Source organism: Oryctolagus cuniculus, chromosome 19, assembly GCF_964237555.1.
Source record: "Oryctolagus cuniculus chromosome 19, mOryCun1.1, whole genome shotgun sequence".
Lineage (NCBI taxonomy): Eukaryota > Metazoa > Chordata > Mammalia > Lagomorpha > Leporidae > Oryctolagus > Oryctolagus cuniculus.
This window is the reverse complement of record NC_091450.1, coordinates 61,554,977-61,568,271: the sequence shown is the minus strand read 5'-3', so window position 1 is coordinate 61,568,271 and position 13,295 is coordinate 61,554,977. Positions and strand designations below refer to the sequence as shown.

General features: G+C 44.7%; 1 protein-coding gene and 1 pseudogene across 2 annotated transcripts in view; both read right to left on the bottom strand.

Annotated features, from left to right (window-relative positions):
* Positions 1-6,942, bottom strand: part of LOC108176275 (glutamate receptor ionotropic, NMDA 2A) — a 98,709-nt gene extending 91,767 nt beyond the window's left edge. The window contains exons 1-2 of one of the 2 annotated variants that reach the window (XR_011384394.1): positions 6,772-6,941; positions 6,061-6,155 (exon numbers count right to left, since the gene is read on the bottom strand). The gene's annotated coding sequence lies outside the window, so the exon portion shown is untranslated. Of the gene's footprint in view, positions 1-6,060; positions 6,156-6,771 lie in introns of both variants that reach the window. The other variant, XM_070063805.1, reaches the window with a different exon arrangement.
* Positions 1,295-3,797, bottom strand: LOC100340126 (26S proteasome regulatory subunit 10B pseudogene; annotated as a pseudogene).
* Positions 6,943-13,295: the final 6,353 nt, after the last annotated feature.

Below are 13,295 nucleotides of genomic sequence, written 5' to 3'. Positions count from 1 at the left end.
AGAATAAACCAGTGGATGGAGAATCTCCCTCTCTACCTATCCCCTCTTCCTCCCCCCTCCCCTTTTCCCTCTCCCTACTTCCCTCTCCCCTCCCCTCTGTCCTCTGTCCTCCATCCTCTCTCCTCTCTCCCTCCTATCCATTCCCAACCAGCTCCCTCCCTTTCAAACAATTTTAAAAATACATTTGTACAGAAAGATTTCTTTGGATGCTGAGTGGAAAACATATTACAGAGGAAAAGATTACTGATAGAAGAAATCAGCTCAGAGGTCACTGAATTCAGTCAAGAGAATTATGGTGGGCTGGGCTACGGTTGGGGTTATAACCAGGCATTTGGGGCATCCAGGGTACAGAATTTATGTAGGCACCTGCTCTATGAGCCATGCAAGAACAGAGTTCAGCTTTGCCTTGGCTTAGAGTGGTGGCAGATATAGGCAGGTTGAAGACACATTTTGGTGGTGAAATCAAATTTATTGTGTGGATTCTTGGGTTCCTAAGTAACAGTTTTGAAAAACTATTAATGTTGGACGGCGCCCCAGCTCACTTGGCTAATCCTCCACCTGCTGCACTGGTAATCTATTCCTAGTTGGGGCAGCGGATTCTGTCCCAGTTGCTCCTCTTCCAGAACAGCTCTCTGCTATGGCCCGGGAAGGCAGTGGAGGATGGCCCAAGTGCTTGGGCCCTGCACCCGCATGGGAGACCAGGAGGAAGTACCTGGCTGCTGGTTTCGCATCAGCGCAGTGCGCCGGCCATAGCAGCCATTTACGGGGTGAACCAATGTAAAGGAAAACCTTTCTCTCTGTCTCTTTCTCTCACTAACTCTGCCTGTCAAAAAAAAAGACTATTAATGCAACATATTATGGAGGATCTTAAATATCAAAGGTCTGATGTTTCACTTCCTCCCATAGCCTATCTAAATCAATACTCAAATGATATAAAATAAATCATAAGAAATACTCTCTTGTACTACTCCCAGACCATTTTCAATGTTTTACAAAATGTTCACATAGCAAATATAAAAAGCTTCAACACATTCTTCTTTTTTAATTTCTGCTGCAATAAATACATGAACAACATACAGATTTCTTCTGTACCCATCTTAAAAGTGGAGTCACTGAATTATATACTAATTTATGTTACTCATACATATTTTACTCTTATTTTTAATGAGATCATTGCCAGTACACACATTGTTTGCTTAGCTTTATTTTTACATTAAGCCAATGTCTGTCATGCAGCAATCAAAAAACTGACAGTAAATTATATGGGTTTGTAGTCCAATTTAGACTCTAGCTTCTTAGAATAACCCACTTTTTTTTGACAGGTAGAGTGGACAGTGAGAGAGAGAGAGACAGAGAAAAAGGTCTTCCTTTTTCCTTAGGTTCACCCCCCAATGGCCACTGCGGCCTCGAACACCATGTTGATCCAAAGGCAGGAGCCAGGTGCTTCTCCTGGTCTCCCATGTGGGTGTAGGGCCCAAGGACTTGGGCCATCTTCCACTGCACTCCCGGGCCACAGCAGAGAGCTGGACTGGAAAAGGAGCAACCGGGACAGAATCCAGCACCCCAACCGGGACTAGAATCCGGGGTGCCGGTGCCGCAGGCGGAGGATTAGCCTAATGAACCATGGTGCCAACCAGAATAACCCACTTTTCTGATGGCTTTCATGAAGTCTTCTTGTACTACAAAATTATGATCAGCACGAATTGTAAACATACCAGCTTCAGTACAAACACTTCAAGTTTGCTCCAATAAAGCCATCTAAAAGGTTCATGCTTGCTTCATAATCTATTTCATAATGTTTTGTAATGGGAGCTGTGTGGATTTTCAATATATCTAACCTCGCTTGTTCATGTGGTAAATCAATATGTATTTTTCTGTCCAATCTTCCCAGACGTAGCAAAACCGGGTCCAGTGTATCTGGTCTGTTTGTAGCCATGGTCATTTTAACTCTATGCAGAGTATCAAACCCATCCATTTGATTTAGCAACTCTATTAAAGTTCTCTTAATCTGTCAGCTGATGTACCCTCAGGAAACCGACGACCACCAATCACATCTATTTCATCCATAAAAATGATGCATGTTTGATGGTCGGTCTCTGGCATAATAAAACATTTCTCTGATCTAACAGGCACTTTCACCAATCTATTTGTCTACAATAGAACTTGATACAACCTTTAAGAAGTTACAATCCAGCTGACTAGCAACAGTTCTCACCAAAAGCATTCTTCCTGTGCCTGGAGTTCCATATAATAAACAGCCTTTTGGAGGTATTATTCCTACATGCTGGGATAATTCTAGGTTTTTAAGAGGTAATTCTATTACCTCTCTTAATTTTTGGATCTGTTCTGACAGCCCTCTAATCTCAGAGTAAGAAACATTCCCTGGGTTCCCATGAGGCATGTTGTAAACCAGTGAATCCATCACTCCTGGCAAATCTCTCATGATACTTAGTGTAGTCATATCCAAAGAAGCTCTTGTTCCTGGATTCAGCTTACTTTTGTCAAGTTGTCTATGACAGCTGACGATGTATCTTGGGGGGGGGGGTGAGGAGTGAGAAGAAAGTTCTGGAATCAGATGCCAGTGCTGGCTGCACAACTGTGCACATGTGCTGCTAGTGAATGTTCACCTTAAAATGGTATAAAGGAACTAAGGTATACACCAAAGAGAACTGCTAATGAGTAATATGAGTTAGCATTCATTCTGATCTAGTTCTCATGACTCCCCTTGCCCCAGCCCAAAGAAATAAGAGGTTGGGCTTAAGTTATGGGGATTATGGCCGGCGCCGTGGCTCACTAGGCTAATCCTCCGCCTTGCGGCACCAGCACACCGGGTTCTAGTCCCGGTCAGGGCACCGGATTCTGTCCCGGTTGCCCCTCTTCCAGGCCAGCTCTCTGCTGTGGCCAGGAGTGCAGTGGAGGATGGCCCAAGTGCTTGGGCCCTGCACCCCATGGGAGACCAGGATAAGTACCTGGCTCCTGCCATCAGATCAGTGTGGTGTGCCAGCTTCGGTGGCCATTGGAGAGTGAACCAACGGCAAAGAGAGACCTTTCTCTCTGTCTCTATCTCTCACTGTCCACTCTGCCTGTCAAAAAAAAAAGTTAAGGGGATTACTGCTCCTCCGCAGGAAGCTGGAAAACCCAACGAGCACAGCCAGCCTTGCATGTGTGCACATGGGACTTTGAGACTGTGTCACTCTGTGGCTGCCTGGCTACAGTGCTGTGTGTGCATTTGTTCCTCTGTGCATGTGGTTTTTTGAAAACTGAAAGTGAACATGCTGTCATGTTTCAAATAGATTTTGATGGGCATACATAAAAAACTGTCATGGGGCTGGTATTGTGTCCCAACAGGTTAAGCCTCTGCCTGAGGCATCCCATTTGGGTGCTGGTTTGATACCCACTGGCTAATTCACTTTCAAATCCAGATCTCTGCTAATGCACCTGGGAAAGCAGCAGAGGATGGCCCCAGTGCTTGGGCCCCAGCATCCACATGGGAGACCCAGAAGAAGCTCATGGCTTTATCATGGCCCAATCCCGGAGACTGGGGTCATCTGGGGAGTGAACCAGCAGTTGGATGATCTCTGTGTGTCTCTCCTCCTCTCTCTGTAACTCTGCTGTTCAAAGAAATAAGAAAACTTTTAAAAAAAAAAAGGATGGTCATATCTTTTAATATTTTCACCCTTCTTCATTCATTGAAGACACAAACAGACCTGTTCTATCAAACAGCTTATAAAACAGACCCTTAAACTGCATCTGATTTCAATGAGAGAGTCTGTATGAATTTTGTCAGACTTAGAAATAAGGGAAGCATCATTTGAAACTAAAGCAAAGTTCCAAACTTTTGAGTTCTAAAGATAATGAATAAATAAGAAAAGTTTGCTAAAATGATCAATTTCATTAGTTGTTGAGATGGTTGGATGCCAGATGGTTGGATGCCAATGTCCTCAGATGACATGAGGTCCAAACATCTCAAAACACCAGAGCCAAGAGAACCTCATCTCACGTACACAACCCTCACTGGGAGGGTCTGCATGCTGGACTTTTTAGAAAGGCTAGTTTGTTTAAAAATGCTTGGTGTGAACAGATCCAAGCCTGTATGCTTCTAACTGTATCACTCCTTGTTGAGAAAGAGGGAAATGTCATTAATCAGGCACACACAACCACCCCAATCAGTTCCAAGGTCTCAGAGGAAGCAGGGTTCACAAGCACTGATACACAGTATTCACTGGATAAACGCCAACAAGCCTCCTTCAGCAAGACAAAATGTTCATGCGCTCATGAAGTACCATGCATGGAACCGCCCAACTGGTAAAGAAGGGATTGCCTGTGACATTCACCAAGGTGGAAGCCAGAGAGGTAGACCTGCTCTTCATTTCCAAAGTGAATTCCAAGATGACATGTCATGGGGAGGTGGGGGGAGGCGATTCACAAAGAGGAGTAACAAACCGGAGGAAACAGTGAGCAAAAAATAGTGAAAAATTGACCTACAAATGCTTTTCAGGAACTTTTAATGATTGCCTTAGTAAGACCAAACTGTTTCCTAGATTCACAGCCACTCCTCTAATTACATGCTTGAGAAAATTCTAAGCCATTCCGGGTAGCTGTAACTCAGGGACAGAAAGCAATAAAGTAACACAGCGATGAACAAAGAGCACTTCTGCCTGAAGGTGCTGTGGGGGTTGGCCGGGGACTCCTCACTAACCCAGCACAGCCGCCAGCCTGAGGCTAGTTAGCAATCACTATGTTCTCCTATCTTTAGATGCCTGTGCATGGTTCCCACTGATCCCTCAGGGGCATGCCATCATACCACACGTGGAACTGGGAAGCTGAGAAATGCCACTTCCCTGGGGTCTGCAAAGAACCCACTTTACTAATCACTGCAACTGCCACAAGATCAAGTGTGGCAGAGGCACCTGTGCTAGCAAGCACAGCCCAGGCCCCCACTGCACCTGCCTGTGGGGCAGGGACTCACAGGGCCCTCAGCCTCATCTTAGCTACTTTTTTGCTCAGAGAAGGAAGGCGGGAACTGGCAAGACCCACCACACTCCTGCCCTCAGAATCTCAACTCCAGACAGCCCAAGCTGAAATCCAGGCAACCCTGAAAGGTCAAAGCTTTTGGCCCTGCAGAGACACTCCCAGCAGGCAAGTCGCACCACACCTCCAGGACCCTCCTTGCACTCCTCACACACTCACCTCTCACATTAGCCCACACCCTGCAGCCCAGGAGGGGCAAGCACAGCAGGATTTAAACTGGAACTTCACTGATATCTATATATGGCCTAGGGCTGGTTCCCACTTCCTTTAACTCATATTTAAAAGGGTATCAGTGGTACCTTCCTCACAGAGTTTTGAAGAGGATTAGACAGGACAATGTTGTATAATTAAATAAAACTCTTGCTTCCCCTCCTTGTGTTGTTATTTAGAAATGAGACAATGGTACATTAAGAAGCCTGACCACTGAAAGTGCTTCATTAATGCTGATTCTCTTAAACATCCCTTCTTGGCCCTCCTACCTTTATTGCTGTAAACAGACCTTTCTATAACCAACAGTTCCTGTCCCAAGATCCAACAGTGAGTGCATTGTTAGTTCTGCATAAGCTGAATTCCAACTGTGTACCAGGGACTACAGGAATGAAAGCAGAGACAAAGCCCTGCCCTGGACAAACTCACAGTCTTATACGTGATATTGGTATTTAGCAAATAAATGGTGATAAAAGGGGTAAGCACTTTACATATACAGGTAGTGTGTTACACAAACTCAAGTTGCCCGAGGGCGTCGGTTCCTGAACCCACACTGGAGTACTAGATAAAGTACATGGCTTTAGCTTCGGCATGGCCCACCACCAGCCATTGTAGCCACCTGCAGTGTGAACCCATACCCTCATGGCCCACCACCAGCCATTGTAGCCACCTGCAGTGTGAACCCATACCCTCATGGCCCACCACCAGCCATTGTAGCCACCTGCAGTGTGAACCCATACCCTGAAGATCTCTCCCCCCCGCCTCATCTAGAACTCTGCTTTGCAAACCATTCTTTAAATAGAATAAAATATCAGTACTTACTGTGAGGTGTCAGAATCTTGGGGCAGGCTGGAACAGGGCACTGAGGGATTCTTGGCATTTCTCTAAGCTTCTGCTTTCTCCTCCGTGTGTGCAGTCTGTGAAAATTCACCGGATTACGTGCCAATTAATTCAAGTGCCCCGTGTCCCCGTGTTCCTGCACACATCCCTTATGCTGCCAAACAACCCGGAGCAGAGAGGCTGTCAGTCAAGGCCTCTTCGACAGACACAGCTAGCCAAGGCTACTTCTGGCCAGGCACAGAAAACCCCCCAAATGGACCCAGAGCCCTGGGGAAAGTTCTTCCCCTCCCAATCCCCCTCCCACACACAAGCCCTGGGACTCCTGTCACTCTCCCCTTCCTTTCCTCTCCCCCACATGTGTTTCTCCCCCTCCCTCCCTCACCTCTCCACTTTCATTCTCCCCACTTCCTCTCTCCTCCTGCCTCCCCTTTGACCCTCTCCTCTCCTCCACCTTCTATCCCAGCTACACCCTACACACACCCCTCCCCGTGCTCTGCACCCCAGGCCACGACTACCCCGTCACAGGAAGGCCACCGCGCCAAACTCCCCACACAAAGAGCGTTTCTGTTCCTCAGGAACAGGAACTGAGTCCCGAAGTGTAGTCTTCAGAAAGGGGTCAAAGCAGAGGACCGCGTCTGGAGGTTTCCAGAAGCCCAAGGAAACTGATGCGGCCGCCTCAGGCCATAGCCTCACCTGATCCCGGCCTGAGCCTGGGGAGGGCCCTGGGTCTCCTCAGGTTCAGCCACCAGCGTTGAAGGCGGCTCCTCAAGGCTCTGGGCAGGAGCAGACATGGCTCTGACTCCCACCAGTGCATCGAGGGCAGAAGTGGCAGCGCCTGCGGGTGCACTTCTGGGTCAAAGTGCCAGGCACAGGCGCACTCCTCACTGTCCACAGGACACACATTGGCATGGAGCTGGATGAGAGATGGAGTAAACAGGACTTGAACTGACTCCCCTGTGGGATACCACAGCACTGGCATACCTGTTCTTACTTCTTAAACTTCTTATTAGCCTTATTACTGTAATATAAATTTAAAATATATTATCTGAAACTGGAAGGAAGGAAAAAGAAGGAAATGAGGCAAGAAAGGAGGGAGGGATGGAAGGGGACTCTGGGAGAGACAGTGTTAGAAGGAGAGCAGAGAAAAGGGCATGTGGTTTATTTTTAAATCAGTCTATAAATTATATTGAAGAATTTTTTGACCCTAAACATATACACGCATCCACTGGACACAATATCAATGTTTAATGGAAACTTATAGAAAAAAAAAGTACTCACACTACAGAGAAAACGAAAGACACACTGTGCACATTAGTAACATTGTGTATGTGGAAAATTCTAGGACTTTTATGAAAATATAAGTATGAAAATGTTTCTATAGAAATAATCTAAAAGTAAGAGTAAGATACAGAGGCCGGCGCAGCAGGTTAAAGTCATGGCTAACTCACTGGCATTTCATATGTGCACTGCTTCTAGTCCCAGCTGCTCCTCTTCCAATCCAGCTCTCTGCTATGGCCTGGGAAAGCAGTAGAAGATGGCCCAACTCCTTGGGCCCCTGCATGCATATGGGAGATCTGGAAGAAGCTCCTGGCTCCTGGCTTCAGATTGGCCCAGCTCTGGCCGTTGCAGCCATCTGTGGAGTGAACTAGCAGATGCAAGACCTCTCTCTGTCTCTACCTCTCTCTGTAATTCTTTCAAATAAATAAAATAAATATTTAAAAAAGAGTAAACTATATAATTCTGAACATATATTACTCAAAAATACCAAATAACACTGCATTGTAAAGAATGACACATCATTTAAGTAACACTTAAGGAAGAATGCGCCTTCCTAATAAATGTCACAGTCTGACACAGAGACACAGTTTAGGGACTCTAAAAGCAACTGGAAATATCTGAGCTGGCAAAAAAAAGCAGTTGTAGAATAGGAAGTATCATAAAGTTTGAAATCCAACAAATTGGGAAGCTATTCCAAGAGCTCATACCGTATTCTTTCTGTTTAAATCCTTTAGGACTCAAGCCATCCCTAGCACCCCAAAATAATAAGAACAAAAACATCATGAAAGCAGGAGCTTTCACGCAGAGCTGCCTAGAAGAATATGAAAAACACCCATCATGACAATCACCCTCTTTCCACAAACTTTCTCAAAGATGTTCAAGAAGCATTCAGTATTAGATAAATAACAAGAATGAATGTGAGCGAATTACAGACACATTCAAAAGCCAAAAAGCACACGTTTATCAAGAGAGAGTCCTCTTCTGAATTCTGACGTCTACAAGTAGACTACAAGCCACAAACTTCATTCCCAGCCTAAGACAAGGTCTCCATGTTCCCTAGTCCCTTAACAACCCAGTTTTCTTTCAGATAACATCTTCTCCATCTCTTGGTATTCTGCAGATGCTATCTGAATTCCCTGATTAACTCAGCATCCATTCCCCATCCCTTCTGAAATTCCCTCTACCAGTCCACCCATTTCCCTTCCCTCACTTTTTCTAAGGTTGCTCACCAGACCCTCTCCCAGGTCTAACACTCTTATACTCCACTAGTTCTTATAAGTTGACCTAACCCTCCTTCATGTTACAATTCTGTTGAAAGTCACCTGACTTCCTCTATATAATCCTTCCATTTCCCCTATCTATCAAAAGATGATGACATAAAGAAATTACCTCATTTCAGCTCCCAACTCCCAAGTGCCTTGCATGTCCCAAGTTCTTCTGTGGCATTTACCCTTATCAGCCCCCCCAGCAGAGATTCCTTGCAATCTTGTCATCCTTAACCATGAATTCTAAAACCCAAACTTTTATTTCCATATCCCTCAAAAACAGACTTTTGGTGTTTTGTACTCTGAGGCAACAGCACACACTTCTCCTCCCAGGCCTCCCTCTCATTGCCTGGATGCCCCAATATTCCCCCTCTTACCACATTCTTTGACACCTGATTCACTGCAAAACTTGGGGGAACTCATTCTCCAACATCCAAGTGCCCTCATCTTCATTGCACCTAACTCTCCTCTACCCCATTGGCCCCCACATTTCTTTTACCCCAACCTCTGGGGCTACTCCATTTGACCCTCCCTGTCACGGGATGAAAGTCAACTTCACTGTCCACATGACCCGCCCAACCGCAGGGAATGTGGTGTCCCTTCCCTACTCCTTCCCTTGTGCTTCAAGGCTGCCGCGTACATGAGGTGGTCACATCTGCTCACCAGTTGCTCCTCTCCAGGAAGAAGCCCCAGCTGTGTTTAGCAGGAAGTCCAGCAGTCTCTAGAAATGGAAGATGACCCAGCAGATGAACTTCAACTGCATCCAGTTTCATGTCCATGAAAATGTCTACAATGAAAATTAATAAACATTAAAGAAATGGAAGAAGACACACAATAATCAAAAAATCTTTCATGGTCATTCATTGGCACAATCAACATAATGAAAATTTCCATTCTACTATAAGCAATTTACAGACATAATGGGATCCCAATCAAAGGTCAAATAACATTTTGCCCAGATGGAGAGAAAACAATGCTAAAATTCTTATGAAAACACAGAACATCTGAATAGTGAAAGCAATCTTACACAACATAAACAAAACTCAAAGCATCGCAAAAACAGATTGCAAGACACAGAACAGGGCAGTTACAATCAAAACAACTGGTTTAGTAAAAATATTGACATATAGAACAATGGAACAGAAAAGGAACTCCAGAAATCAATCCACACATCTACAATCAATTTATCTTGGAAGAAGGCGCTAATGATTAATCCCAGGTGCAAAGGACAGTTTCTTCAAAAACGTTCCTGAGTAAACTGGACCTCCATATGCAGAACTATGAAAGAAGACCCATGCCTTACACCTTATAGAAAAACCAACTGAAAATAGTTCAAGGAACAAAATCTAAAACCCAATCTCATCAAATTACTAGAGAACACTGGGGAAACCTGAAAGACACTGGCATAGGCAAAGATTTCTGGGAAAAGACAGCCAGAAGCACAAGCAATAGCAGCAGAAACAGAAACAGACAAATGGGATTCCATCAAGCTGAGAAGCTTCTGCGCTGCAAAAGAAACACTCAGCAAAGTGAGGAGACAACAGAATGAATGGGAGATAACTGTCTGCAAACTATAAAACTGATAAAAGATTAATATCCAGAATATACTAAGAGCTCAACAACAAAACAAAAAATACAGTTAAGAAATGGGCATATAACTTGAACAGGCATGTTTCAAGAAAGGAAATCCATATGGCCTACAGACACATGAAAAAATGCTCAGGATCACTAGCCATCAAGGAAATGCAAATCAAAATGGCAATGAGGTTTCACCGCACCACAGTCAGAATGGCTCTCATACAGAAATCAACAACGAACGATAAATGCTGCTGAGGAAGTGGGGAATACAGTACCCTGATTCACTGACTTTTGGTGGGAATGTAGACTGGTAAAGCCATTGCGGAAGACAGTATGGAGATACCTCAGAAAGCTGAAAATCAATCTACCATTTACTATGAAATTTATCAGCAATCCCTGTCCTGGTGCTTTACCCCTAGGAAATGATATCAGCAGATCTGAAAGGGTTATCTGTACCTTCACAATCACTACAGCTCAGTGCACAATAGCTGGGTTGTGGAATTAAACCTGATGTCCATGAACTGATGACTGGATAAGGAAATTATGGCATATATACACTTGGAATACCACCCATTGGGGAACACAGAAATGCTGTCTTTATCAACAAAATGGATGTACCTTGAGCCCATTATATTTAGTGAAATAAGCCAGTCCCAAAGGACAAATAATGTATTTTTTCCCTGATTTGTGATAACTAATAGAGTACCTAAACGTAATGTGTAGGTGAGAAACTGACATTCTGAGATAAAATTGTTTCTTATAGTTCTAGTTTCACTTTAAAGAACAGTGTTTTGTTCTGCATACTTTTTGTTGAACACTTTTACTTATTGCAAGGTTAATCATATATAGTTAACTGAAAATAGATAATTAGAAGAATTAAGAGTGGGCACAAGAGAGGGAAGAAGAAGAAGGCTGGGAGTATAGGCTTGAGAGATGCTAGTATGGGAAGAAGTATCAGTATGTTTTGAATTAGTATATAAAAATACATGAAATTTTCATACCTGATGTAAAATTTTAAAAAGTAGATAATCTTCTAACCTGACTAACAAAAACGATAAAAACTCCAGTAAATAAAATTACAGACAAAAAAGCAGACATTTTATAATGTTAATACAACATCACTGAAACTCAAGGTTTCAAAGAAATTGCTGTTCACTACTGTATATTAATAAACTGGAAAGCTAGGAAGAAATGGAGAAATCCCTGGATAACAAATACACATAACCTACTAAGATTAATTCCAGAAGACACAGACAACCTAAAAATACTCATAAAAATCAATGAAAACTAAAACACCCACCAGAAACACTGCTAGAACTGACTAAATAAATAAGTTACAGGTTACAAATAAACCTACCTTGTAACCCGCAGTCCTGTCCTCCGGCGTGAGCCCAGCCACCTGCTTCTCCGCTTCCCACAGCTGAGCCGCCGCCCGCCCCCAGGGCTGCTCAGCCTGACCTGACTGTCTACACTGCTCCGAGGCGCCACAACCCCCCCACCTCCCGAGGTGCCAGGCCTCTCACTGTTTCTTAAAAACTCACCTTCACTCCCGCACTCTCAAGGCCAGTACCGCTGCCGAAAACGCCGCCGGAAGCCGACAACTCCGGCTGCCGACAACATGCCGCCACCGCTGGATACATCGTCTCTGTCTCCACTAGGCTGACTGTGCAAGCGCCATCCATCCAGGACCCGCCTCTTCCTCCCAGTAAGCATAGCGGCACCGGAAGCGGCCAGGCACCGTTAAAGAAGTGGGTGACAGCCGGCGCCGCGGCTCACTAGGCTAATCCTCCGCCTAGCGGCGCCGGCACACCAGGTTCTAGTACCGGTCAGGGCGCCGGATTCTGTCCCGGTTGCCCCTCTTCCAGGCCAGCCCTCTGCTGTGGCCAGGGAGTGCAGTGGAGGATGGCCCAGGTGCTTGGGCCCTGCACCCCATGGGAGACCAGGAAAAGCACCTGGCTCCTGGCTCCTGCCATCGGATCAGCGCGGTGCACCGGCTGCAGCGCGCCCGGCTGCGGCGGCCATTGGAGGGTGAACCAACGGCAAAGGAAGACCTTTCTCTCTGTCTCTCTCTCTCACTGTCCACTCTGCCTGTCAAAAAACAAAAAACAAACAAACAAACAAAAAAAAAAGTGGGTGACAGCTGTCTTACTCCAGGATTGGATAGGAGGCCTGTGTTGATCTCTGTTGTGCTCCAGCTAAGTAACTACTTATGTCCTGTCCTCAAGCCCATTAAGCTTCCAGGATGCTTCAAAATGTTCAAGGAAAATTGAATTAAAAGAAAACTTTTTTTCAGTAAAAGACATTTTTGAGATTCATTAATAGATTTTCCATAATACACGTTTTTCATGAACTTTTTTTAGCTTTATTTTATGTATTTGAAAGGTGAATTTACAGACAGAGAGAGATAGAGTCCCATCTGCCGGTACACTCCCCAAATGGCTGCAATGGCCAGAGCTGGGCCAGACTGAAGTCAGGAGCCAGGAGCTTCTTCCAGGTCTCCCATGGAGATTCAGGGACCCAAGCACTTGGCCAGCTTCTGTTGCTTTCCCATTAGCAGGGAGCTGGATCAGAAGTGGAACAGCTGGGATCTGAACCAGCAGCCATATGGGATGTTGGTGTCACAGGCACCAGCTTCACCCATGATGCCACAATGCTGGCCCCTTCATGAACTTTGTAAAGCCTCCTCAGCTGAAAAAAAAAATCTTTCAAAAAACAGCCCAAAGCATAGTAATGTGAATCTCCAAATATTAGCCACCAAAATTTAATAGTTACCAAGATTTTTTGCGCATTTACTTCATCTGTTGCTTTTTTTGTTTGAGTTATTTAAAAGAAAATCCTGGCCACATTATGTCATTTCACATCTTCATATTTTAGTATGCCTCTAAAAAATGGGCATGCTCTTATATTACCACAATGTTAATATCATAGTTAAAAGTTAATGTTTAGGGACTGGCACTGTGGTGCAATGCGTTAAGCCGACGCCTCTGGCATTGGCATTCCAAATGGGTGCTGAACATAAGTCTTTTAAAAAAATTCGATTTTGGTAGCATTTATAACCAGTGCATAATGAAATTTTCCAGATTATCCTTGAGTTAG